This window comes from Arachis stenosperma, chromosome 6, assembly GCF_014773155.1.
Source record: "Arachis stenosperma cultivar V10309 chromosome 6, arast.V10309.gnm1.PFL2, whole genome shotgun sequence".
In the NCBI taxonomy this organism is placed as follows: Eukaryota; Viridiplantae; Streptophyta; class Magnoliopsida; order Fabales; family Fabaceae; genus Arachis; species Arachis stenosperma.
This window is the reverse complement of record NC_080382.1, coordinates 73,015,471-73,041,243: the sequence shown is the minus strand read 5'-3', so window position 1 is coordinate 73,041,243 and position 25,773 is coordinate 73,015,471. Positions and strand designations below refer to the sequence as shown.

Genomic DNA, 25,773 nt, shown 5'->3' with positions numbered 1-25,773 from the left:
AAGTTGTAGATCTAATTCTCCTACTCTCAATTTAGTTCTTGTGACTCAAGTTACTTGTGGATCTTAGATTTGGATTTTGTTACTTTGATTTTCATTAATGCTTGAGGAATTTTATGTTCATTTTTGCCAATTGTTTGATTGTTGTTAATCTCTTGCAGTGGATACCTTTGATTTCAAGTTCACTCTCAATTTTACAATGTCTTTCATCCTTGCTCTCCAAGTGTTTGAGAAAATGACAGCTTTAGCTATGGAGTAGACTTTTCATTCTTGGCTTGGGGGTTGAGATATTAGAGACACTTGAATTATCATTGTCTTTTGTGATTATCAATTGGAAATTGCTAATTGGTTTGAATGTCACTAATGCTAGACTTTCCTAGGGTTAGACTAGGACTTGTGAACTCAAATTGATTACTTTCACTTGACTTTCCTTCATACTAGAGGTTAACTAAGTGAAGCAATAACTAACTATGGTCACAATTGATGGAGACTATAATGCTTGATTGTCATTGACACTATTAGCTTGTTACTTTCGTGCATTAAACTCCAAAACACCAATACAACTTCTAACCAATGATGTGCATCTAGGTTATTGATTTTGGATTGTGGTGACATAATTTCTTTATTTGATGTGGAATTGCGTGTCGGTTTAGACTATACTCACGACTGGATTTATTGATAAATTCTAAACCGGCATAAAATCCACTCATCAAAATGGAGCCGTTGCTGGAGAGTTACACATGTGTGCCATGTTGTTGGTTACTGTAAATATGTTGATATGTGAATACTTGCATCTTTATTGATTGTTTTCTAGTTTGATTGTTAGTTAGGATTAATCTTTGTTTAGTGCGTTTTCTTGTCATGAGCTCTATGCCTCTTTCATTGAATGACGCGTTCGCTACTGAATCTGAGCTTAGCCACTTTTGATCCCGAAATAGAGAGAACTTTACTCCATATCAGGCAAGCTCAGAGAAGGTTAGTTTTTGGAGGTGGTGAAAGGGTTCCTACCCATTCATCAACCTTATCCGAGGTTGAATCGGAATCGTCATTCGAAGAAGGAACGGTATACTCTTCCATCAATACTACTAATACCTCTTCCATTGATCTAGGTAGTGAAACTATGGCCGCTCCAAGGAGAGTTACTGTTAAGGAAGCCGGTGCTCCAGACTTTGTTCTCCAACCACTTGACATGCTCCATCCGAACTTGAACGCTAACTTTGAGCTTAAAACTGCTTTGATCAATCTTCTACCCAAGTTCCATGGACTTCCCACACAAGATCCTATTAGACACCTCAAGGACTTTCAAGGTGTATGTTCAACAACTAGGCGGGAAGGTTTTGATGAGGTCTCTATTTGGTTGTTTGCCTTCCCCTTCTCTCTTAAGGGAAGAGCTAAAGAGTGGTTCTATACTTTGCCTATTGAGGTTGTTGCCGATTGGGACTTGCTTAGAAGGAAATTCCTAGGCAAATTCTTTTTCGTGGAGGTGACGGATAAGCTTAGGAAAGAGATTTCATGCATTGTCCAAGGTGAAACGGAAACTCTATACAAGTATTGAGAACGGTTTCGAAAGCCTCTTGACTTATGCCCCAACCACATGATTGACACTCAAGTGTTGCTTAGCTATGTGTGCCAAGGAATGAGACCACAAGACAAAACCCTCTTGGATGCTTCAAGCAATGGTTCCTTGTCAAAGTATAGGACGGCAGAGGAAGCATGGCAACTAAAAACCAACTTGGCCAAGTCCACTCAACATGCTAGACGAAGAACCAATCATCCAAGAACCGTAAATGAAGTTTCCGCTAGTAGTGAAACCGCCACCTGATGCACCACTATTTCATGGTACATCTTGTGCTTAATTGAGTGAATTTTATCCATTATTCTCACACTTATTCATAAAAATCGCATGTTTTACATTTTCCTTCCTAATTTTGTGCTATGATTGAAAACATGCTTCTTTGACTTTAAATTATGCTAATTTTAATCCTCTCTTATTACCATTCGATGCCGTGATATGTGTGTTAACTGTTTTCAGGGATTACAGGGCAGGAATGGCTTAGAGGTTGGAAAGGAAGCATGCAAAAGTGGAAGGAATACAAGAAACTGAAGGAATTGCAAAGCTGTCAAGTCTGACCTCTTCATACTAAATCGATCATAACCTGAGCTACAGAGGTCCAACTGAGGCGGTTTTAGTTGCTTTGGAACGCTAACATCCGGGGCTTCAAAATGATATATAATTTGTCATGGTTGCTTTGCAGTTAGGTGGTGCGCACGCGTGCATCACGCGTATGCGCAAATTGGCAAAAAGTTCAGCGTTTCAGAAATCGCCCCCAGCGATTTCTAGGCTGGTTTTGCCTAGTTCTAAGCCCGAAGAACACAGATTAGAGGCTGCAGAGTGGGGGATTCAAGAGGACACTTCTCATTATTCATAATTTAGGTTTTAGATGTAGTTTCTAGAGAGAGAAGAGCCTCTCTCTCTAGGTTTTAGGATTTCTCTTAGTTTTAAGTTTATTTCTTTTCAAATCTAGGTTCAATGTTCCTTTAATTTAGTTTCTCTTCTACTTTTATTTGTTCTAGAATTCTAGTTTATTTATTTCTCTTGTTGATTTGTTTATTTCCCCAAATTGGTTTATGAATTCTCTATGTTAGATTTGATTTTCTATTTAATGCAATTTGAGGTACTTCATATTTATGATTGCTTTCTTAAATTTATGTTATTGATGCTTTCAATTGGTTGCTTGAATCTTATTATCTCTTATTGTTTTTCTATGCTTTTATTTTGTTCCTACCAAGTGTTTGACAAAATGCTTGGTGGGTTGTTAGAGTAGGATTTTATGTTCTTAGCTTGGGATGGTGTCTTAGGAACTCTTGAGTTACTAATGTCCAAGTAATTGATGATTGGTAGCCATTGACTCTAGTTCTCACTAATTGAATTAGTGGAGAGTTAGGACTTATGGACTTGGATTGATATAGCTCATTTAACTTTCCTTTACTAGGTAGAGGATGAATTAATGGGATTGATCCTTGCCAATTCTCATGTTGTGGTTAGTAATAAGGATAGAGATCCTTGACCACCGAACCTTGCCAAGAACCTTTCTAGTTATTAGTTTATTCCTTTTACAATTTACAATTCTTGTTTCTTATTTCAAAAATCCCAAAATATACCTTTAGATAACCAATTATAAGAACACTTCGCTGCAATTCCTTGAGAGGCGACCCGAAGTTTGAATACTTCGGTTATTATTTCTAGGGGTTTGTTACTTTTGACAACCAAACTTTTGTATGAAGAGATTATTGTTGGTCTAGAAACTATACTTGCAACGAGAGTTTATTGTAAAATTCTAGATCACACAAAAATCTGTTCATCAAATTGGTGCCGTTGCCGGGAAATTGCAAACATGTGCCTTATTATTGGTTATTGTAAATATTTGCTTTTTCTTGTTTGTTATTTTTTGTTAGTTTTAGGATTTTGTTGCTTATTTTTATTAGTTTTTATTTCTATTTGCTACTATGAATTCTCACCCCTTTGGCTATGAGTTTGGTTCAAATTATGTTGTAGGGAATGGATGCTACAATGAGAATATGCACCAAGGATGGGAGAATCGAAGATGGGAGGAGCCACAAGGATTTGATCAACCCTCTTGGCAACAACCTCCACCAACATACTATGACCAAGAGCCATTCCAAGAGGCATACCAAGATAATGGCTATGGTGAGCACCCTTTTGATTATCAACAACCACCACCATACACCTATGAACCCCCTCCTCAACATAATTTTGAACCACCCTACTCACAAGCCCCTTACCACCAAACAACTCCATATGACCCTAACCCGTACCCACTATACCAACCATCCTATGACCCATATGAGTCATACATCGAGCCACCCTAATTTCAACCCAATTACTCCCAAGAACCACCACCTCCATATACACCATGCCCATATCCATCAATCCAATAGCCTTATGATCCTACTTATGATGTTTAAGCGGAAAAAGAGTCAAGGGATTGTCTTAAGAAAACACTGGATCGACTTCAAGCAACCATTCATCAATTAGCGCAAGTGGAAAGCTAGAAAGCACACGAAGTTCTCATGGCTAAAGAACTTCAACTTGAGAACAAGGGATTGAAGTGTATTGTGCAACAAGTAGAAAAGATGGAGAGTGTTGAAGTGCCACATCCTTATTATGATGAACCACCCTCCTATCATGAACCTTTCCTTCCAAGCAATGAACTCACATATCCACCCCAATCTTCAATGGATGACACTCTAAGTGTTCTTCTTCAAGGGCAAAGAGAGATGCAAAGGACGACACAAGAATTCATGGCTACCTTGACGGAGGTAGTAGGTAATTTAGCCTCACTATACTTCAACACTCAAAGTACACCCATGGCTACATGTGGAGAATCAATAGCAGAGCGTAGCATGAAAGAAATACTAGAAACCCCGGGGGACAATGAGGCATGTGACTTCGTATTGGAAAAATTGGAGGAAGCCGTACTGGTTGAAGAGGAAGACGTGGTTGAAGACTTAGGAGATGCTGAACCTCCATGGGAATCAAGACTTTTAGAGTATTCCTCTGAGAAGCTTGAATTTGATGTTGAGGAGGCTAGTGCACAACCTCCGAGGCATGTTCCTTATGAAGAATTGGATGGAATAAATCAAGAAGGAAGTTCCCTTGGTGATGATGATCATAAATCAAGCCCTCTTAGCAATGACTTTGCACCAACAAGTGAAATCCTTGAGTTAGAAAAGCCTTCTCCCGACCAAATTGAAAGCAACATTGAGGTAGATCTCTCTCAACCTCATATTTATGATTTGAGCGACGGAGAAGAGTTGGATGAATCCAGTGAGGAAGAACTTGAAGTTGAAAAATCTCTTCAAAAGGTGGAAGTCCTTCGAGAAGGGTGGACAGGAGTTGAACATGCGTTGTCCAGATCGTGGGAGACTTCTCTGCCTAGGTTGCCGTCTACTACATCATTTGAGTGGGTAAAACTCATCTCTATTTGCCTTCCTATCCCACTTGAGTATGGTATTCTTGAAATAGACGGACAACTTTGGAAGCTTTGTGGCATTAAGCATAAGAGAAGAATGTTTAGTGGTTGGAGATGCAAATCAAGGCTCAGCAAGGTTGAGATTCCAAGAGCTAGATGCAAGGGTTGGACTAGTGATAATTTGGTTGGATCTAAAAGAAGAGTTTGGTACTTCATTGAGAATTCAGACTGTCTGCCACCCGGTTGGAATGATGATGATCCACAAGAAGATGGGTGTAGAAGCAAGATTTGGGATCCCGAAATTCATTCCAACAATCAACACTCTTGGGGCCTTGTCACCTGTTTTAACTTGCTTGAAAGCTTTACGCGCCTAGTTTGGGACCCCGGAGGCTATTGGGAGTAAACATTGGTGGGGATTCCTAGATGAGTTCAAGCACAAGCCACCATGACAAGGAGCTCACCACATGTCCAACTTAAGGACTTTAACTAAAAGTGCTAAGTGGGAGACAACCCACCATGGTATGATTGTTCCTTTTCATTCTTAGTTTTATTTTGTCTTATTTATACTTTTATTTGTGTTCATCCTTACATTCTGCATCATCACCTGCATTCTGCATAAAAAAAAAGAGAAGCAGCATTCGACGCACAAGCACCTAGTACGCGTACGCGTCCTCTAGGAATGCAAAATTTGTTGGATTGAACAGAGAATGGCGCGAGAGTTGGACAAGACACGTGCTTTAGGCACAATCAAGCCCAGATGCACGCGTACTGTACGCGTACGCGCCGTCTTCACTTTTAGCGACCCACATGTCTGCATCGGTAACGCGTCTGCGTGGATGGGAAAATCGGCGTAAAACCATGTTTTACCCGAGAGTTGTGCGTGCGCGAGGCTGGACTCGCACGACTGGCATAACCTGAGGCACACGTCCGCGCACTATACGCTTACGCGTCCTTCCAATCTTGCGTGACCCGTGCGTCCGCATGGTGTATGCGTGCGCATCGCATGCGCTGCTTCACTAAATCAGCACGCCAACCAGTTTCAATTATTCCCCCCTCCCAAATCATAATTCTCTCTCAATCCTAATTCTTTCTTCTCCTCCCCTCTTATCCTTATTCCCTTTCTTTTCTTCTATTTGTTACATTTGCATACTCACATTCATGGCATTTTAACTTTATTGTTTCTTCTCCTCTTCTTTTCTTCTATTTGTTGTTTGCTATTTAGTTGACATGCCATGTGCTTCTATTATTTTCTCACTTATATGTTGTAGCTACCATGTAGTTGAGAAACTCATTACTATTTGGCGTTGGCCACCCATGTTTATTTGTCTACATATATTTGTTTGTGGGTTACTCTTCTTCCTCTTTCTCTTCTTTCAGGATGGCCATCAAGAAGGGACACGGAAAACTTTTACATGGGGCAAACAACAAGTCACTCCGCACAAGCTTTTGAAGGAACTCAGCAGTTGTAGCAGCCATCCACTTGCACATCCTTGCATGCACCGAAGACGGTGCAATCTTTAAGTGTGGGGAGGTCGCTACCGACTTCCGTGGATTAGTTATTTTCTTTTTCTACACCAATTCTTACTCTTCTTTGTAGTCAGTTGTTGTATTTGCGTGTTTGATCACATGTTTGTTTAATTTTGTGCATATTTTACCACTACTTGGTTGAAATAGTATTTTATTTTTCAAGAAATTTTTTTATAACATTTCACTAACTTGAATTAAATTTTTTTAACCTGCTTGAAGATATTTAATTTGGAACATGGTTTTAGAGCTCGAACACACAAAACCAGTGAGATTTTGAGCCTATTCAATTGGTTGCATTTTATCAACCAATATTCTATTTTTGGTGTGTGTTGTCTCTCTAAAATTGTGATCTTTGTCTTGCTTAATTCTATATTTCCATTATTTGATGTATGCATACACTTACATGATTGAGGCCTTGTTTCATTGAGCTTACATACCCATATGGCCTTAACCTTTTCATTATCCTTTGCAAACCAAAGTTAAGCCTATTTTACCCATTTGTTCTTTACTTTAGCTCATCACTAAGTCTAAGCAGAAAACAATAATGTCCCTAATTTGAATCTTTGGTTAGTCTAGACTAGTGAGAGTGCTCACGAATTAAGTGTGGGAAAATTGAGATTGAAAACATTTGGGTTCAGAATTGGGTGTTGCATATTCTTGAGAAAATGTGAAAAAGAATGTTGAGGACATGTTTATGCATTCAATAACTTAATCATATGCATTGAGAAAAACAAAAGAAAAGAAAAATAGAAAGAAAAAAAAGAGAAAAGAAAAGAAAAAGAGCAAATAAATAAAAAAGGGGACAAAATGCCCCAAAGTAAATGATAGCAATGCATATGAGTTGTACTCAAATTCGGATGCATGAATATGTAGAAAACATAGTTAATGGGTAGTTAGATTTTGCGTTTTAATTACATGGATTATCCTAAGTTAGGTGGGAAGTTTAGGTTAATTAAGGATCCAAATTTTAGTCCACTTGACCAAATACAATCCTACCTTGACCCTAACCCCATTACAACCCTCAAAAGACCTCTTGATATGTGTATTTGTGCATTAAATCTTTGTTGATTGTTAGATGAAGAGCAAGTCTTAGAAAGCAAGATTAGTAAAGAATTGAGAGAATCGAACTTTAAACACTTGAGTGATTAGAGTGTATACACTTCCAGTGAGGGTTCGATGCTCGATTCTTTATTCCCGACTTTCATGAGCTATTTTCTTCTGCAAGTCTATTTGTACTTCATTTTTTTATGATTTGAATTAGTGAAATCCAGTTTATATTTGTTCTTGAAAGGTTTATTTACTTTTCACCAAGTAGGTAAAAGCATTTTGCATTTAGCTACATTCATACAAATAGGCTGCATTTCATACATCCTACCTTTTTGCCTTCACTCTCTTATAGTCTCTCTTGAGCTTAGCATGAGGACTTGCTAATGTTTAAGTGTGGGGAGATTTGATGCACCACTATTTCGTGGTACATCTTGTACTTAATTGAGTAGATTTTATCCATTATTCTCACACTTATTCATAGAAATCGCATGTTTTACATTTTCCTTCCTAATTTTGTGCCATGACTGAAAACGTGCTTCTTGGACTTTAAATTTTGCTAATTTTAAACCTCTCTTATTACCATTCGATGCTGTGATGTGTGTGTTAAGTGTTTTCAGGGATTAGAGGGCAGGAATGGCTTAGAGGATGGAAAGGAAGCATGCAAAAGTGGAATGAATACAAGAAACTGAAGGAATTGCAAAGTTGTCAATCCTGACCTCTTCATACTAAATCGATCATAACTTGAGCTATAGAAGTCCAACTGAGGCGGTTTAATTTGAGTTGGAAAGCTAACATCCAGGGCTTGCGGTTAGGAGGCGCGCACGCGTGCATCACGTCTACGCGCGCATTTGCAAAAAGTTCAGCGTATCAGAAATCGCCTCAATCGATTTTTGGGCTGGTTTTGGCCCAGTTCTAAGCCCAAAAAACACAGATTAGAGGCTGCAAAGTGGGGGAATCAAGAGGACACTTTTCATTATTCATAATTTAGGTTTTAGATGTAGTTTCTAGTCTCTCTTGATTTTAGGATTTCTCTTACTTTTAGGTTTATTTCTTCTCAAATCCAGGTTCATTGTTCCTTTAATTTAGTTTCTCTTCTACTTTTATTTGTTCTAGAATTCTAGTTTATTTATTTCTCTTGTTGATTTGTTTATTTCCCTAATTTGGTTAATGAATTCTCTATGTTAGATTTGATTTTCTATTTAATGCAATTTGAGGTACTTCATATTTATTATTGCTTTCTTAAATTTATGTTATTGATGCTTTCAATTGGTTGTTTGAATCTTATTATCTCTTATTGCTTTTCTATGCTTTTATCTTGTGCCTACCAAGTGTTTGACAAAATTCTTAGAGGGATGTTAGAGTAGGATTTTATGTTCTTGGCTTAGGATGGTAACTTAGGAACTCTTGAGTTTCTAATGTCCAAGTAATTGATGATTGGTAGCCACTGATTCTAGTTCTCACTAATTGAATTAGTGGAGAGTTAGGACTTATGGGCTTGGATTGATATAGCTCATTTAACTTTCCTTTACTAGGTAGAGGATGAATTAATAGGATTGATCCTTGCCAATTCTCATGTTGTGGTTAGTGATAAGGATAGAGATCTTTGACCAGCGAACCTTGCCAAGAGCCTTTCTAGTTATTAGTTTATTCCTTTTGCAATTTACAATTCTTGTTTCTTATTTCAAAAACCCCAAAATATACCTTTATATAACCAATTATAAGAACACTTCCCTGCAATTCCATGAGAGACGACCCGATATTTGAATACTTCGGTTATTATTTCTAGGGGTTTGTTACTTGTGACAACAAAACTTTTGTATGAAAAAATTATTGTTGGTCTAGAAACTATACTTGCAACGAGAGTTTATTGTAAAATTCTAGATCACACAAAAGTCTGTTCATCACCGCACTTGCCAAATCCTTGGGTGAAATGACAAACATTCTTAAGCAACTCCAACTTGGTCAACAACAACCTCCACCTCCCCCTCCTCAACAACAACCAAGTCAACAATTGGTTCCCCAACGTGCGTGTGGGATTTGCTCTTGTTACTCTCATTACACGGATGAATATCCGAGTCTCTAATAAGAAAATACCTTGGCGGCCACCCATAATTTCTTTGACCACCCGAATCAAGGATACTATCCACAAGGCGGCAATTTCAACAAAGGTAATTAATACAATCAAGGGGGTAACAACTATAACCAAGGGTGAAGAGATAATTTCAACCAAGGATGGCGGGATAATTATCAACAAGGAGGTAGGGACAATGGAGAAAATCAAATTTGGAACAACAACAATTCATAAAACCGATACTCACAAAATCCCCCATTTCCACAACCAAACCAAGGAAGAAACTACCAAACCTATCAACTGCGTCATCAAAGGCAACCACCTCAACCCAACCAATCATAAGACCCTCAAATCACCTATCTTTCCCCTTTCTCCAATCAAGATGAAACACTCCGTTCCATTCTCTAAGGACAAAAAAAAATGCAAACCACACTTGCATTGGGTCTCACCGGTCTTACATCCACTCTCCAAGCCCTTCTAGCCCCCTTGGAACCACCTTCTACCTCCACCCCTCAAGCTTCAAGTTCAAGTGCCATACCTTCTCAACCTCTACCCAACCCCAATGGTGGCATCAATGCCATTACTTTGAGGTCCGGAACTCAATTGCAAGAGAGGAGTCCAAAGGCATCTAACCCAATGATAGTCCCTCAAGATGAGGATGTGGTTGAGAAAGAAGAAATTGAAGAGGAGGATGAAACAGAAGAGGTAGTCGAAGATGAAGTCCTTCAACCGAGGAGTGAAGTCTCTAAAGCTGAGAAGGTCTTGGAGGAAGTTGCTCAACCAATTCCATGAGTTAGAAACTATTCCATTGGGGAGTTCTATTTTGGCTTTAATGGGAGCAATACTGGAAAAGTGTGGTGATCTGGGCCCTTGCTTAGTCACTTGTACCATAGATGGAGTTCAATTCATTGATTGTATGTGTGATCTTGGTGCATGCGTTAGTATTATGCCTCATTTCGTTTATCATATATTGAAGCTCCCACCGTTGAAGCGGTCGGCGGCTAGGTTTGTCTTGGATAAGAGCATAATAACTGTGATGGGTATTGTGGAAGATGTGTTGGTAAACATTAAGGGTTTGGTATTTTCGATTGTTTTTCATATCCTTGAGATGCCACCTAGTGAATCTGAAAGGACATCGTCTATCTTACTTGGGAGGCCATTTTTGAGGACCTCTAGGTTCAATTTGGATGTCTATTCGGGAACTTATTCTTTTGAGATTGACGGAAGAGTTGTTAGCTTTAGTCTTGATGAAGCCATGACGCACCCACTGGAGGATCATTTCGTATTCCGGTGTGACTTGATTGACAAATTTGTACCCGAAGTGCATTGTGCTAATCTAGATGAGAAGAGTATTGATGACCAGAATTCACTACCCACATATAAAATGAATCCGTTCTTTTGGCAAGCGCACCAAAATTGTCGTCAAGTAATAACCCACAATGGAGTGGGATCGTATCCACAGAGATTAATTGGATAAAGCAAGCAATAGTTGATTAATTATCCTAGTTAGACTATTCATAATTGGGTGATAAGCAACAAGAAATGTAAATGACATGAAAGTAAATGAAAGCAATAAAGTGCAAGAAAAGTAAATCGCAAGGAAAGTAATGTACAAGAAAGTAAAGTGCTGGAAATGTAAAGTGCAGAAAACGTAAATAACCATAAAGTAAATAAAAGAAAGAAAAATAAACATTGGGATCAAGAGGTATTGCATTCTCTAGATTAATTGACTTCATCTCATCTTCAATCATGCAACTCATTGACTTCTTGGCAATCATGATTGATTGAACCCCAATCCCTTGGTGATTCAATCTCTCAAATCTTGATCAATAGCCAATTTCTTGGTCTAATTTCTCATGAGAAGAGATGAAGAATGGTCCCTGATTATACCACACACTTTCCTAGATCCAAGTAGAGGGGGGATTATATGTCATGTATCCCATCACCAAAACCCAAATCTATTCAAGTGTGAGAAAGAATTTCAAGCATGGTTTTATGTTTCCTCTTCCAAGGTTCCCATAAAACCCAATTGCATTCAATCTCTTTTCCAAGATAATTGAATGCTAGAATGAATAACGAAATTCTTTCAAGTAAATCAAAGAGAGATGAATAGAAAAAGAAGAATAAAAACAATCAATCCATTGAAAAACAATAGAGCTATCTTTTCCAATGGAAAGAGTTAGTAATGCCAAGACATCTAGGCCAGTTTCACTGACCTTTTCTTTACTGTTTTAGTGTAGTTTCATGCATTTTCTTAGGAAATAAGCAAGTTTTAGGTAAAAGAACACTTACATCTTGATCTAGACAAATATTGTGAATTTTACATTATTTCATGAGAATTATGCAAGGAATGAATGTTAGATTGGATAATGCATGATTTCATGACTTGGATTAGAGCTTTGATGCACTTTATATGTGTAATTTCAGGACAAAGGAAGCAAGGAAGAGCCACGTTAGCATCCACGTTAGCCTAGTTAATGTAGGTACTAACATGGAATAGGGATAAGCCTACAGTGTTAATGAGAAAAGTGGACACCAGTAACACCCTCGAAGCCATCATGAGCCACGTTAATTCCCACGTTAACTACATTAACGTGGTAGTTAATGTGGAGACAAAAATGACTCCAACGTTAGTGGTAATTGTGATCACCACTAACACTCCAAGATGTGGCAATGAACCTCGTTAAGAGTCACGTTAACTAAGTTAACGTGGACTCTAACGTGGAAGAGAAGAACAATGCCAACGTTAGTGACACTCACCTTTGTCATTAACGTTGGATCAAGCTTGCATTGCCCACGTTAGTAGTCACGTTAAGACCACTAATGTGAAAGTTAACGTGGAGTTGAAGATGATGAGCCAACGTTAGTTACACTCACCTTTGTCACTAACGTTGGGATGGCATTCATAACCACGTTAAGAGCCACGTTAACTTAGTTAACGTGAGCTTTAACGTGAGGACTAGGGGCACAAGGCAACGTTATTGGGAAAGGTGAGTCGCAATAACGCTTGCGAAGATGAGACATAACCATGTTAAGAGTCACGTTAACTTAGTTAACATGAGCTCTAACGTGGGGACTAGGGGCACAAGGCAACGTTATTGGGAACAGTGAGTCCCAATAACGCTTGCAAAGGTTTGAAAGGCAACGTTAGTGGTCACGTTAGTACCACTAACATTGGAGTTAACATGGGCCATGTGGTGGGAACGTTAGTGAGAAAAGTGATTGCCACTAACGTTCTCGAACCCATAATGTCACTCAGCGTTAACGCCACTAACGCCCCAAGCCAAAGTCCATGCTTACATCACTTTCTCTCTGCAACTAAAGCTGAGCCCACTGAAGATTCCCAACTGCTTCAACTTAAGGTCAAAGGCCCATATCCAAGACTTGCAGAATTGATTAGAAGACCAAGAAGAGTAGTATATATAGGAGTAGTATTGAACTAGAAAAGAGATTGGCACATTGGAAAAAACTACACTCTGTATATTTTACTTTTCTGCAACTTCTAGAGTTAGAATGTATCTTTCTTCTTCTTCATTTCCATTTTTTAGAGCTATGAACAACTAAACCCCTTTCATTGGGTTAGGGAGCTCTGTTGTAATTTGATGGATCAATCATAGTTTTCATTATTCTTCTTCTTTCTTTTCTCTTGATCTTACTAGAAAGCTTTCGATCTTCATCTAATTGGATTGTTATCTTGGGAAAGAAACTCTCCATAATTGGATCTCCTCTGAGCCTTGGAAAAGGGATGAGGAGATCATGCTAGAAATGATTTCTCATGTTGGACCAAATTGGGGTTTGGATGGGTATTGTGACATTTAACCTTACCAAGAAATACATGTGGTATAATCAGTGACCATACCTCATCTCTTCTCATGAGAAATTAAATCAAGAAATTGGGCAATTATTCAAGTTTAGAGAGATTGGATTGCCAAGGAATTGGGATTCAACCACTTAAGATTGCCAAGGAGATCAATGAATGCATTAATTGAGGAAGAGATGAGAATGAACTTGATCCGGAGAATGCAATACCTCCTGAACCCAATGAATTCCCCATTTCTGATATTACCCATTCTCTTTACTTTCTATCATTTACTTTCATGCTAATCACCCTAATTCCCCCTTTAAGATTCTGCACTTTATTTTCTGTCATTTACTTTCCCGCCATTTAATTTTCTGCAATTCTATATCCACTTTCTGCTTAGCTCAACTAGAGCGTTCTTCCAATTAAAATTGCTTGACCAATCAATCCCTGTGGGATTCGACCTCACTCTATTGTGAGTTTTTACTTGACGATAATTCGGTATACTTGCCGAAGGAAATTTGTTGAGAGACAAATTCCCATGCATCAAGATTATGGCGCCGTTGCCGGGGATTGATTTTGAATCAACAATGATTAAGTTGGAAGATTACTAGATTGAGCATTTTTTTTCTTTTGTTCATTTAGTTTAGCTATTTACTTTCAGTTACAGTTACTTCTTCCCTTTCCTTATCTCCCCTTTTATTTTCCCACATTATTTACAATTCTGTTCACTAACCCACTAACTGTTTGACAATTTGCACCACTCACACTAACAACCACTTTAACCATTATAATCTTTGTAATTTCTTTCTTGCTGTGAGCTGTGCTGGTTGTATGACAGGTAGAAGAAGCGGAGCTTCAACATCCTTTGATTCTGAACCTGAGAGAACTTTTCTTAGAAAAAGGAGGGAAGCAAGAGGCAAAAGAGTTGTTGGAGCAGAGGAAGAGGAGGAATTCTTTGAAACAATCATGGAAGATAACTGTTCATACCCTGACCGGGGTCCTCCAACTCGGCAAATTCGTAAGAGGTCCGACCTTGTCCTAAAAGCTCGGACCTAAAGGTCGGACCTCAGACAAAGAGCAAGGAAGGCCCATCAAAAGGAACGCAGCCCAAACCTAAAGGCCGAAAAGGCCTAGAAAAGGCGGTTCCACAAAGATAGAGATAAAACTCCCAAAGATAAGATAAGATAAGAATATCTTATCCGGGGAAGATCACTGCCAACTACTATAAATACACTGGAGCACCCAGGTATGGCATTCATTCCAAATCTACACATATCTGCTTGGACCCATGCTAACTTAAGCATCGGAGTGTCATTGCAGGTACAACCACCAACCGTTCTGCATATCAAGCTCGGGTCACTGAACCCCCCTACCTCGGGCCTTTCCAGACGACCGAGCTGTACGTTTCAGGCAAACCCTCGGAACATTGGCGCCGTTGCCGGGGACCTGGAAGTCATCCCTCTACCATGGCGGACAAACCTCTCAACGATGAGCGCGCTGCTTCTGAACAAGAGGACGAAATTGACACCGGAGAACGACCGGATAGCCCTCTATCACCACGTACTCCAGGAGGAAACAAACAGAATTGCCCAAAAACATCACCCCCAAACAAGGATCCACAAAATTCCGAAAGAGAGAAGAGCTCAGAAATTCTAGAAGCAGTCCGGGCACAACAAGACCGACTAAAACAACTCGAAGAGGACATAAAGAAACAGAAAGAAACTGAACAAGATCTGAGAAGGGAGACTCGAAAGCGCAGAGAATTAGAAGAAAAACTGCGGAGAATAGAGGCCAACCTGAAAGACCGGACGGAACGCGGCACCACCACCGAAGACAACCATGATCCCTTCACGCAAGAGATCATGAAGGAGAAGGTACCGCGAAACTTCAAACCACCCGATATGGACCTCTACGACGGCACCACCGATCCAAATCATCACCTCAGCAACTTCAGAAGCAGAATGTACCTAGTCGACGCCTCCGACGCGACTCGGTGCAAAGCCTTCCCCACCACTCTCACCAAGTCAGCCATGAAGTGGTTCGACAACCTGCCACCAAGATCAATCACCAGCTTCGAAGACCTAACCAAAAAATTCCTAACAAGATTCTCTATTCAAAAGGACAAGACAAAACATGCCCCCAGTCTACTCGGGATCAAACAAGGTGACCAAGAAACTCTCCGAAAATACATGGAGTGATTCAACAAAGCTTGCCTGGACATACAACACTTGCCCACCGAAGCAGCCATCATGGGACTAGCAAACGGCCTAAAAGAGGGACCGTTTAGCCAATCCCTATCCAAACGATACCCGACCTCCCTATACGAGGTGCAGGAGCGAGCAGAAAAATATATCAACATGGAGGAAACCTCACAGCTAAGAGACTCTTCTAGGAAGGAATCAACCTACCCACTCCGAGATCGGGATCGAGAACAGAAAAAGAAAGAAGAACCCAACTCGGACAAACCACGGAAGTACCACAGCTACACCCCCCTCCGAGTCTCCCTGGTAGACGTCTACAGAGAAGTATGCCACACCGAAAAGATCCCACCACCTCGACCGCTAAAACATAAGAAAGCAGGGAGAGATCGGTCCGAATACTGTGAATATCACAAGCTCTACGGTCATTCTACTAACGACTGCTACGACCTAAAAAATGTTATAGAAAAGCTAGCCAGAGAGGAAAGACACACAGAAAGATTCTGGAAAGCAGAACAAAGAGAAAGAAGAAGCGGCGCTCGTAAAAGCATAAGAAAAACAAACGCAGAAAGGAGGAAAGGAGCAAATAAATAAAGCCTTCACAGAGCCCGAACGGAAATCGAGGAAAAACGGTAAAATGCAATAAATGCAGGAAACGGCCATTTTTGAATTTTGAAAAACAGACTACTATGCCCGAGCACGACCTCCCGGAAAGGACGAACTCGGGCAGGGGCACTGTTCATACCCTGACCGGGGTCCTCCAACTCGGCAAATTCGTAAGAGGTCCGACCTTGTCCTAAAAGCTCGGACCTAAAGGTCGGACCTCGGACAAAGAGCAAGGAAGGCCCATCAAAAGGAACGCAGCCCAAACCTAAAGGCCGAAAAGGCCTAGAAAAGGCGGTTCCACAAAGATAGAGATAAAACTCCCAAAGATAAGATAAGATAAGAATATCTTATCCGGGGAAGATCACTGCCAACTACTATAAATACACTGGAGCACCCAGGTATGGCGTTCATTCCAAATCTACACATATCTGCTTGGACCCATGCTAACTTAAGCATCGGAGTGTCATTGCAGGTACAACCACCAACCGTTCTGCATATCAAGCTCGGGTCACTGAACCCCCCTACCTCGGGCCTTTCCAGACGACCGAGCTGCACGTTTCAGGCAAACCCTCGGAACAATAACCATGAAAGAGAAGCTCATAACCATGCCAGAGATGGCCATGTGAATCATGCTGAGCCAGGAAGAAGGGTTCTAGGATCTTACATCAACCCAGACCCAGGCAACTGTGGAAACAGCATCCAAAAGCCAACCATACATGCTAACAACTTTGAGCTAAAACCCCAGCTCATCACCCTTGTTCAGAACAACTGTTCATTCGGAGGAAGTGCCCAAGAAGACCCAAATCAACATTTAACAACCTTCCTAAGAATATGTGACACCGTTAAGTCTAATGGCGTCCACCCAGATGTTTACAGTTTGCTCTTGTTCCCCTTTTCACTCAGGGACAAGGCGTCTAAATGGTTGGAGTCTTCTCCAAAGGAGAGTTTAACAGCATGGGAGGATGTAGTGAACAAATTCTTGGCAAGGTTCTACCCTCCTCAAAGAATCAACAGGCTGAGAGCTGAGGTACAAACTTTCAAGCAACAAGATGGTGAGACTGTCTACGAAGCATGGGAGAGGTTTAAGGATTTGACAAGAAGGTACCCACCAGACATGTTCAATGAATGGGTATAGCTGCATATTTTCTATGAGGGACTCTCGTATGAATCGAAGAAGGCAGTAGACCACTCATCCGGAGGATCTTTGAACAAGAAGAAGACCATTGAAGAAGCTGGTGTGCGAAATTGTGATCACTACTTTTCACAACTCAAATAATCCCTAGTAATGGCCCCAAAAACTTGGTGCTCAATACCATGGCATAAACACAACTTTGCACAACTAACCAGCAAGTGCACTGGGTCGTCCAAGTAATAAACCTTACGCGAGTAAGGGTCGATCCCACGGAGATTGTTGGTATGAAGCAAGCTATGGTCACCTTGTAAATCTTAGTCAGGCAGACTCAAATGGGTATAGTGATATACGAATAAAGCATAAAGATAAAGATAGAGGTACTTATGTAATTCATTGGTAGGAACTTCAGATAAGTGTATGAAGATGCCTTCCCTTCCGTCTCTCTGCTTTCCTACTGTCTTCATCCAATCCTTCTTACTCCTTTCCATGGCAAGCTTATGCAAGGGTTTCACCGTTGTCAGTGGCTACCTCCCATCCTCTCAGTGGAAATGTTCAACGCACCCTGTCATGGCACGGCTATCCATCTGTCGGTTCTCGATCAGGCCGGAATAGAATCCATTGATTCTTTTGCGTCTGTCACTAACGCCCCGCCCTCAGGAGTTTGAAGCACGTCACAATCATTCAATCATTGAATCCTACTCAGAATACCACAGACAAGGTTAGGCCTTCCGGATTCTCTTGAATGCCGCCATCAGTTCTTGCCTATACCACGAAAATTCCGGTTAAAGAACCCAAGAGATAAACATTAGAGCCTTGTTTGCTTGTAGAACAGAAGTGGTTGTCAGGCACTCGTTCATAGGTGAGAATGATGATGAGTGTCACATAATCATCACATTCATCATGTTCTTGGGTGCAAATGAATATCTTAGAACAAGAACAAGCGGAATTGAATAGAAGAACAATAGTAATTGCATTAATACTCGAGGTACAGCAGAGCTCCACACCTTAATCTATGGTGTGTAGAAACTCCACCGTTGAAAATACATAAGAATAAGGTCTAGGCATGGCCGAATGGCCAGCCTCCCAATGATCTAAGATAGCATAAAATGAAGATAGCTACCCCGAAATCTCAATACAATAGTAAAAGGTCCTACTTATAGAAAACTAGTAACCTAGGGTGTACAGAGATGAGTAAATGACATAAAAATCCACTTCCGGGCCCACTTGGTGTGTGCTTGGGCTGAGCAATGAGGCAATTTCGTGTAGAGACTCTTCTTGGAGTTAAACGCCAGCTTTTATGCCAGTTTGGGCGTTTAACTCCCATTTAGGTGCCAGTTCCGGCGTTTAACGCTGGAATTTCTGAGGGTGACTTTGAACTCCGGTTTGGGCCATCAAATCTTGGGCAAAGTATGGACTATCATATATTGCTGGAAAGCCCAGGATGTCTACTTTCCAATTGGGCTTCTGTAGCTCCAGAAAATCCACTTCTAGTGCAGGGAGGTCAGAATCCAACAGCAACTGCAGTCCTTTTCAGTCTCTGAATCAGATCTTTGCTCAGGTCCCTCAATTTTAGCCAGAAAATACCTGAAATCACAGAAAAACACACAAACTCATAGTAAAGTCCAGAAAAGTGAATTTTAACTAAAAACTAATAAAAATATACTAAAAACTAACTAGATCATACTAAAAATATACTAAAAACAATGCCAAAAAGCGTACAAATTATCCGCTCATCACAACACCAAACTTAAATTGTTGCTTGTCCCCAAGCAACTAAAAATCAAATAAGATAAAAAGAAGAGAATATGCAATGAATTCCAAAAACATCTATGAAGATCAGTATTAATTAGATGAGCGGGGCTTTTAGCTTTTTGCCTCTGAACAGTTTTGGCATCTCACTCTATCCTTTGCAACTCAGAATGATTGGCTTCTTTAGGAACTCAGAATCCAGATAGTGTTATTGATTCTCCTAGTTAAGTATGATGATTCTTGAACACAGCTACTTTATGAGTCTTGGCCGTGGCCCAAAGCACTCTGTCTTCCAGTATTACCACCGGATACATACATGCCACAGACACATAATTGGGTGAACCTTTTCAGATTGTGACTCAGCTTTGCTAGAGTCCCCAATTAGAGGTGTCCAGGGTTCTTAAGCACACTCTTTTTGCCTTGGATCACAACTTTATTTCTTTCTTTTTCTTTCTTTTTCGTTTTTTTTTCGCCTCCTTTTTTTTTGTATTCACTGCTTTTTCTTGCTTCAAGAATCATTTTTAATGATTTTTCAGATCCTCAGTAACATGTCTCCTTTTTCATCATTCTTTCAAGAGCCAACATTCATGAACCACAAATTCAAAAGACATATGCACTGTTTAAGCATACATTCAGAAGACAAAAATATTGCCACCACATCAAAATAATTAAACTGTTATAAAATTCAAAATTCATGCAATTCTTTTTCTTTTTCAATTGAGCACGTTTTTTATTTAAGAGAGGTGATGGATTCATAGGACATTCATAACTTTTTTGGCATAGACACTAAGACACTAATGATCACAAGACACAAACATAGATAAACATAAGCACTAAAATTCGAAAAACAGAAAATAAAGAACAAGGAGATTAAAGAACGGGTCCACCTTAGTGATGGCGGCTTGTTCTTCCTCTTGAAGATCTTATGGAGTGCTTGAGCTCCTCAATGTCTCTTCCTTGTCTTTGTTGTTCCTCTCTCATGATTCTTTGATCTTCTCTAATTTCATGGAGGACAATGGAGTGTTCTTGATGCTCCACCCTTAGTTGTCCCATGTTGGAACTCAATTCTCCTAGGGAGGTGTTTAGTTGCTCCCAATAGTTTTGTGGAGGAAAGTGCATCCCTTGAGGAATCTCAGGGATCTCATGATGAGTGGGGTCTCTTGTGTGCTCCATCCTTTTCTTAGTGATGGGCTTGTCCTCATCAATAGGGATGTCTCCCTCTATGTCAACTCCAACTGAATAACAGAGGTGACAAATGAGATGAGGGAAGACTAACCTTGCCAAGGTAGAGGACTTGTCCGCCACCTTATAAAGCTCTTGAGCTATAACCTCATGAACTTCTATTTCTTCTCCAATCATGATGCTATGAATCATGATAGCCCGGTCTATGGTAACTTCGGACCGGTTGCTAGTGGGAATGATTGAGCGTTGGATAAACTCCAACCATCCTCTAGCCACAGGTTTGAGGTCATGCCTTCTCAATTGAACCGGCTTCCCTCTTGAATCTCTCTTCCATTGGGCGCCCTCTTCACATATGACTGTGAGGACTTGGTCCAACCTTTGATCAAAGTTGACCCTTCTAGTGTAAGGGTGTTCATCTCCTTGCATCATGGGCAAATTGAATGCCAACCTTACACTTTCCGGACTAAAATCCAAGTATTTTTCCCGAACCATAGTAAGATAATTCTTTGGATTCGGGTTCACACTTTGATCATGGTTCTTGGTGATCCATGCATTGGCATAGAACTCTTGAACCATCAAGATTCTGACTTGTTGAATGGGGTTGGTAAGGACTTCCCAACCTCTTCTTCGGATCTCATGTCGGATCTCCGGATATTCACTCTTTTTGAGTGAAAAAGGGACCTCGGGGATCACCTTCTTCAAGGCCACAACTTCATAGAAGTGGTCTTGATGCACCCTTGAGATGAATCTCTCCATCTCCCATGACTCGGAGGTAGAAGCTTTTGCCTTCCCTTTCCTCTTTCTAGAGGTTTCTCCGGCCTTGGATGCCATAAATGGTTATGGAAAAACGAAAAAGCAACGCTTTTACCACACCAAACTTAAGAGGTTTGCTCGTTCTCGAGCAAAAGAAGAAAGAAGAGAGTAGAAGAAGAAGAAATGAGGAAGAAGGGAATGGCTTTTGTGTTCGGCCAAAGAGGGGGAGAAGTGGTGTTTAGGTTGTGTGAAAATGAAGGGGTGAAGAAGGGTATATATAGGGGAGGGGGAAGGGTAAGGTTCGGTCAAGTGAGGGTGGGTTTGGGAGGGAAAGTGGTTTGAATTTGAATGGTGAGGTAGGTGGGGTTTTATGAAGGATGGATGTGAGTGGTAAAGAGGAAGATGAGATTTGATAGGTGAAGGGTTTTTGGGGAAGAGGTGTTGAGGTGATTGGTGAATGGGTGAAGAAGAGAGAGAGTGGTGGGGTTGGTGGGGATCCTGTGGGGTCCACAGATCCTGTGGTGTCAAGGAAAAGTCATCCCTGCACCAAATGGCATGCAAAATCACGTTTTGAGCCAATTCTGGCGTTAAACGCCGGGCTGGTGCCCATTTCTGGCGTTTAACGCCAGGTTCTTGCCCTTTTCTGGCGTTTAACGCCAGTCTGGTGCCCCTTTCTGGCGTTAAACGCCCAGAATGGTGCCAGATTGGGCGTTAAACGCCCACCTGCTAGCCTTACTGGTGTTTAAACGCCAGTAAGTTCTTCCTCCAGGGTGTGCTGTTTTTCTTCCTGTTTTTCATTCTGTTTTTGTTTTTTCAATTGATTTTGTGATTTCTTATGATCATCAACCTACAAAAACATAAAATAACAAAATAAAATAGATAAAATATAACATTGGGTTGCCTCCCAACAAGCGCTTCTTTAATGTCAGTAGCTTGACAGATGGCTCTCATGGAGCCTCACAAATGATCAGAGTAATGTGGAATCCGCCCAACACCAAACTTAGAGTTTGAATGTGGGGGTTCAACACCAAACTTAGAGTTTGGTTGTGGCCTCCCAACACCAAACTTAGAGTTTGACTGTGGGGGCTCTGTTTGACTCTGATTTGAGAGAAGCTCTTCATGCTTCCTCTCCATGATGACAGATGGATATCCTTGAGCTTTAAACACCAAGGCTTCTTCATTCACTTGAATGATCAACTCTCCTCTATCAACATCAATCACAGCCTTTGCTGTGGCTAGGAAGGGTCTGCCAAGGATGATGGATTCATCCATGCACTTCCCAGTCTCTAGGACTATGAAATTAGTAGGGATGTAATGGTCTTCAACCTTTACCAGAACATCCTCTACAAGTCCATAGGCTTGTTTTCTTGAGTTGTCTGCCATCTCTAGTGAGATTCTTGCAGCTTATACCTCAAAGATCCCTAGCTTCTCCATTACAGAGAGAGGCATGAGGTTTACACTTGACCCTAAGTCACACAGAGCCTTCTTGAAGGTCATGGTGCCTATGGTACAAGGTAGTGAAAATTTCCCAGGGTCTTGTCTCTTTTGAGGTAATTTCTGCCTAGACAAGTCATCCAGTTCTTTGGTGAGCAAAGGGGGTTCATCCTCCCAAGTCTCATTTCCAAATAACTTGTCATTTAGCTTCATGATTGCTCCAAGGTATTTAGCAACTTGCTCTTCAGTGACATACTCATCCTCTTCAGAGGAAGAATACTCATCAGAGCTCATGAAAGGCAGAAGTAGGTCCAATGGAATCTCTATGGTCTCAATTTGAGCCTCAGATTCCCATGGTTCCTCATTGGGGAACTCAGTGGAGGTCAGTGCATGCCCACTGAGGTCTTCCTCAGTGGCGTTCACTTCCTCTCCTTCCTCTCCAAATTCGGCCATGTTGATGGCCTTGCACTCTCCTTTTGGATTTTCTTCTGTGTTGCTTGGGAGAGTACTAGGAGGGAGTTCAGTAACTTTCTTGCTCAGCTGTCCCACTTGTGCCTCCAAATTCCTAATGGAGGACCTTGTTTTAGTCATGAAACTTTGAGTGGTTTTGATTCGATCAGAGACCATGGTTGCTAAGTCAGAGGTGTTCTGCTTAGAACTCTCTGTCTGTTGCTGAGAAGATGATAGAAAAGGCTTGCCATTGCTAAACCTGTTTCTTCCACCATTATTGTTATTGAAACCTTGTTGAGGTCTCTCTTGATTCTTCCATGAGAAATTTGGATGATTTCTCCATGAAGAATTATAGGTGTTTCCATAGGGTTCTCCTAGGTAACTCACCTCTTCCATTGAAGGGTTCTCAGGATCATATGCTTCCTCTTCAGATGAAGCATCCTTAGTACTGCTTGGTGCATTTTGCATTCCAGACAGACTTTGAGAAATCAAATTGACTTGTTGAGTCAATATTTTATTCTGAGCCAATATGGCATTCAGAGTATCAATCTCAAGAACTCCTTTCTTCTGATTTGTCCCATTGTTCACAGGATTCCTTTCAGAAGTGTAAATGAATTGGTTATTTGCAACCATTTCAATTAGCTCTTGAGCTTCTGCAGGCGTCTTCTTCAGATGAAGAGATCCTCCAGCAGAGCTATCCAAAGACATCTTGGATAGTTCAGAGAGACCATCATAGAAAATACCTATGATGCTCCATTCAGAAAGCATGTCAGAAGGACATTTTCTGATCAATTGTTTGTATCTTTCCCAAGCTTCATAGAGGGATTCTCCATCCTTCTGTCTGAAGGTTTGGACTTCCACTCTAAGCTTACTCAATTTTTGAGGTGGAAAGAACTTTGCCAAGAAGGCATTGACTAGCTTTTCCCATGAGTCCAGGCTTTCTTTAGGTTGTGAATCCAACCATGTCCTAGCTCTGTCTCTTACAGCAAAAGGGAATAGGATAAGTCTGTAGACCTCAGGGTCAACCCCATTAGTCTTGATAGTGTCACAGATTTGCAAGAATTCAGCTAAAAACTGATGAGGATCTTCCAATGGAAGTCCATGGAACTTGCAATTCTGTTGCATTAGAGAAACTAATTGAGGCTTAAGCTCAAAGTTGTTTGCTCCAATGACAGGGATAGAGATGCTTCTCCCATAGAAGTCGGGAGTAGGTGCAGTAAAGTCACCCAGCACCTTTGATGAGCGGATAATTTATACGCTTTTTGGCATTGTTTTTAGGTAGTTTTTAGTAAGTTCAAGCTACTTTTAGGGATGTTTTCCTTAGTTTTTATGTTAAATTCACATTTCTGGACTTTACTATGAGTTTGTGTGTTTTTCTATGATTTCAGGTAAATTCTGACTGAAATTGAGGGATTTGAGCAAAACTCTGAAAAAGGCTGACAAAAGGACTGCTGATGCTGTTGGATTCTGACCTCCCTACACTCGAAATGGATTTTCTGGAGCTACAGAACTCCAAATGGCGCGCTCTCAACGGCGTTGGAAAGTAGACATCCAGGGCTTTCCAGCAATATATAATAGTCCATACTTTATTCGAAGAATGACGACGTAACTTGGCGTTGAACGCCAAGTACATGCTGCTGTCTGGAGTTAAACGCCAGAAAAACGTCATGATCCGGAGTTGAACGCCCAAAACACGTCATAACTCGAAGTTCAACTCCAAGAAATGCCTCAGCTCATGGATTGATCAAGCTCAGCCCAAGCACACACCAAGTGGGCCCCGGAAGTGAATTTATGCATCAATTACTTACTCATGTAAACCCTAGGAGCTAGTCTAGTATATATAGGACATTTATCTATTGTATTAGACATCTCTGGTCTCAGTTTTATTTTATTCTTCATCTTAGGAGATCATTGATCACATTTTGGGGGGCTGGCCATTCGGCCATGCCTGAACCCTTTGCTTATGTATTTTCAACGGTGGAGTTTCTGCACACCATAGATTAAGGGTGTGGAGCTCTGCTGTACCTCAAGTATTAATGCAATTCTATTTTATTTTATTCAAATCTCTCTTATTCTTATTCCAAGATATTCATTCGTACCCAAGAACATGATGAATGTGATGAGTCAGATAACCCTCATTATTATTCTCACTTATGAACGCGCGTGATTGACAACCACTTCCGTTCTACATGCAACAAGGCTTGAATGCGTATCTCTTAGATTCCCCAACAGAATCTTCGTGGTATAAGCTAGATAGATGGCGGCATTTATGAGGATCCGGAAAGTCTCACCTTGTCTGTGGTATTCCGAGTAGGATCCTGGGAATCCGGAAAGTCTAACCTTGTCTGTGGTATTCCGAGTAGGATTCCGTTAATGAATGACTGTGACGTGCTTCAAACTTGCAAGTGCTGGGCGTTAGTGACAGACGCAAAAGAATCAAGGGATTCTATTCCAGTAGGCGCGGGAACCAACCAGTGATTAGCCGTACTGTGACAGAGTGCGTGAGCATTAGTTTTCACTGCGAGGATGGGATGTAGCCATCAACCATGGGTGATGCCTCTAGACTGATTAGCTGTGCGAGTGACAGCCGCATAGGATATTTTCCCGAGAGGATTGAAAGTAGCCACCGCTGATGGTGAACCCCTATACACAGCTTGCCATGGAAAGGAGTAAGAAGGATTGAGTAGAAGCAGTGGGAAAGCAGGCGTCCTTGAGCCATACAGCATCTCCATCCACTTATCTGAAATTCTCACCAATGAATCTGCATAAGTATTCTATCCCTTTTATTATGTATTTTCTTTTTATTTTATAATTTATTCCAATAATCACAA

At 40.8% G+C, this 25,773-nt stretch overlaps 1 non-coding gene across 1 annotated transcript; it reads left to right on the top strand.

The window, feature by feature from the left end:
- Positions 1-23,704: 23,704 nt before the first annotated feature.
- Positions 23,705-23,812, top strand: LOC130937351 (small nucleolar RNA R71). The gene has a single exon (XR_009068572.1). It is a non-coding gene; the product is annotated as a small nucleolar RNA R71 (small nucleolar RNA).
- The last annotated feature ends 1,961 nt before the right edge of the window (positions 23,813-25,773 follow it).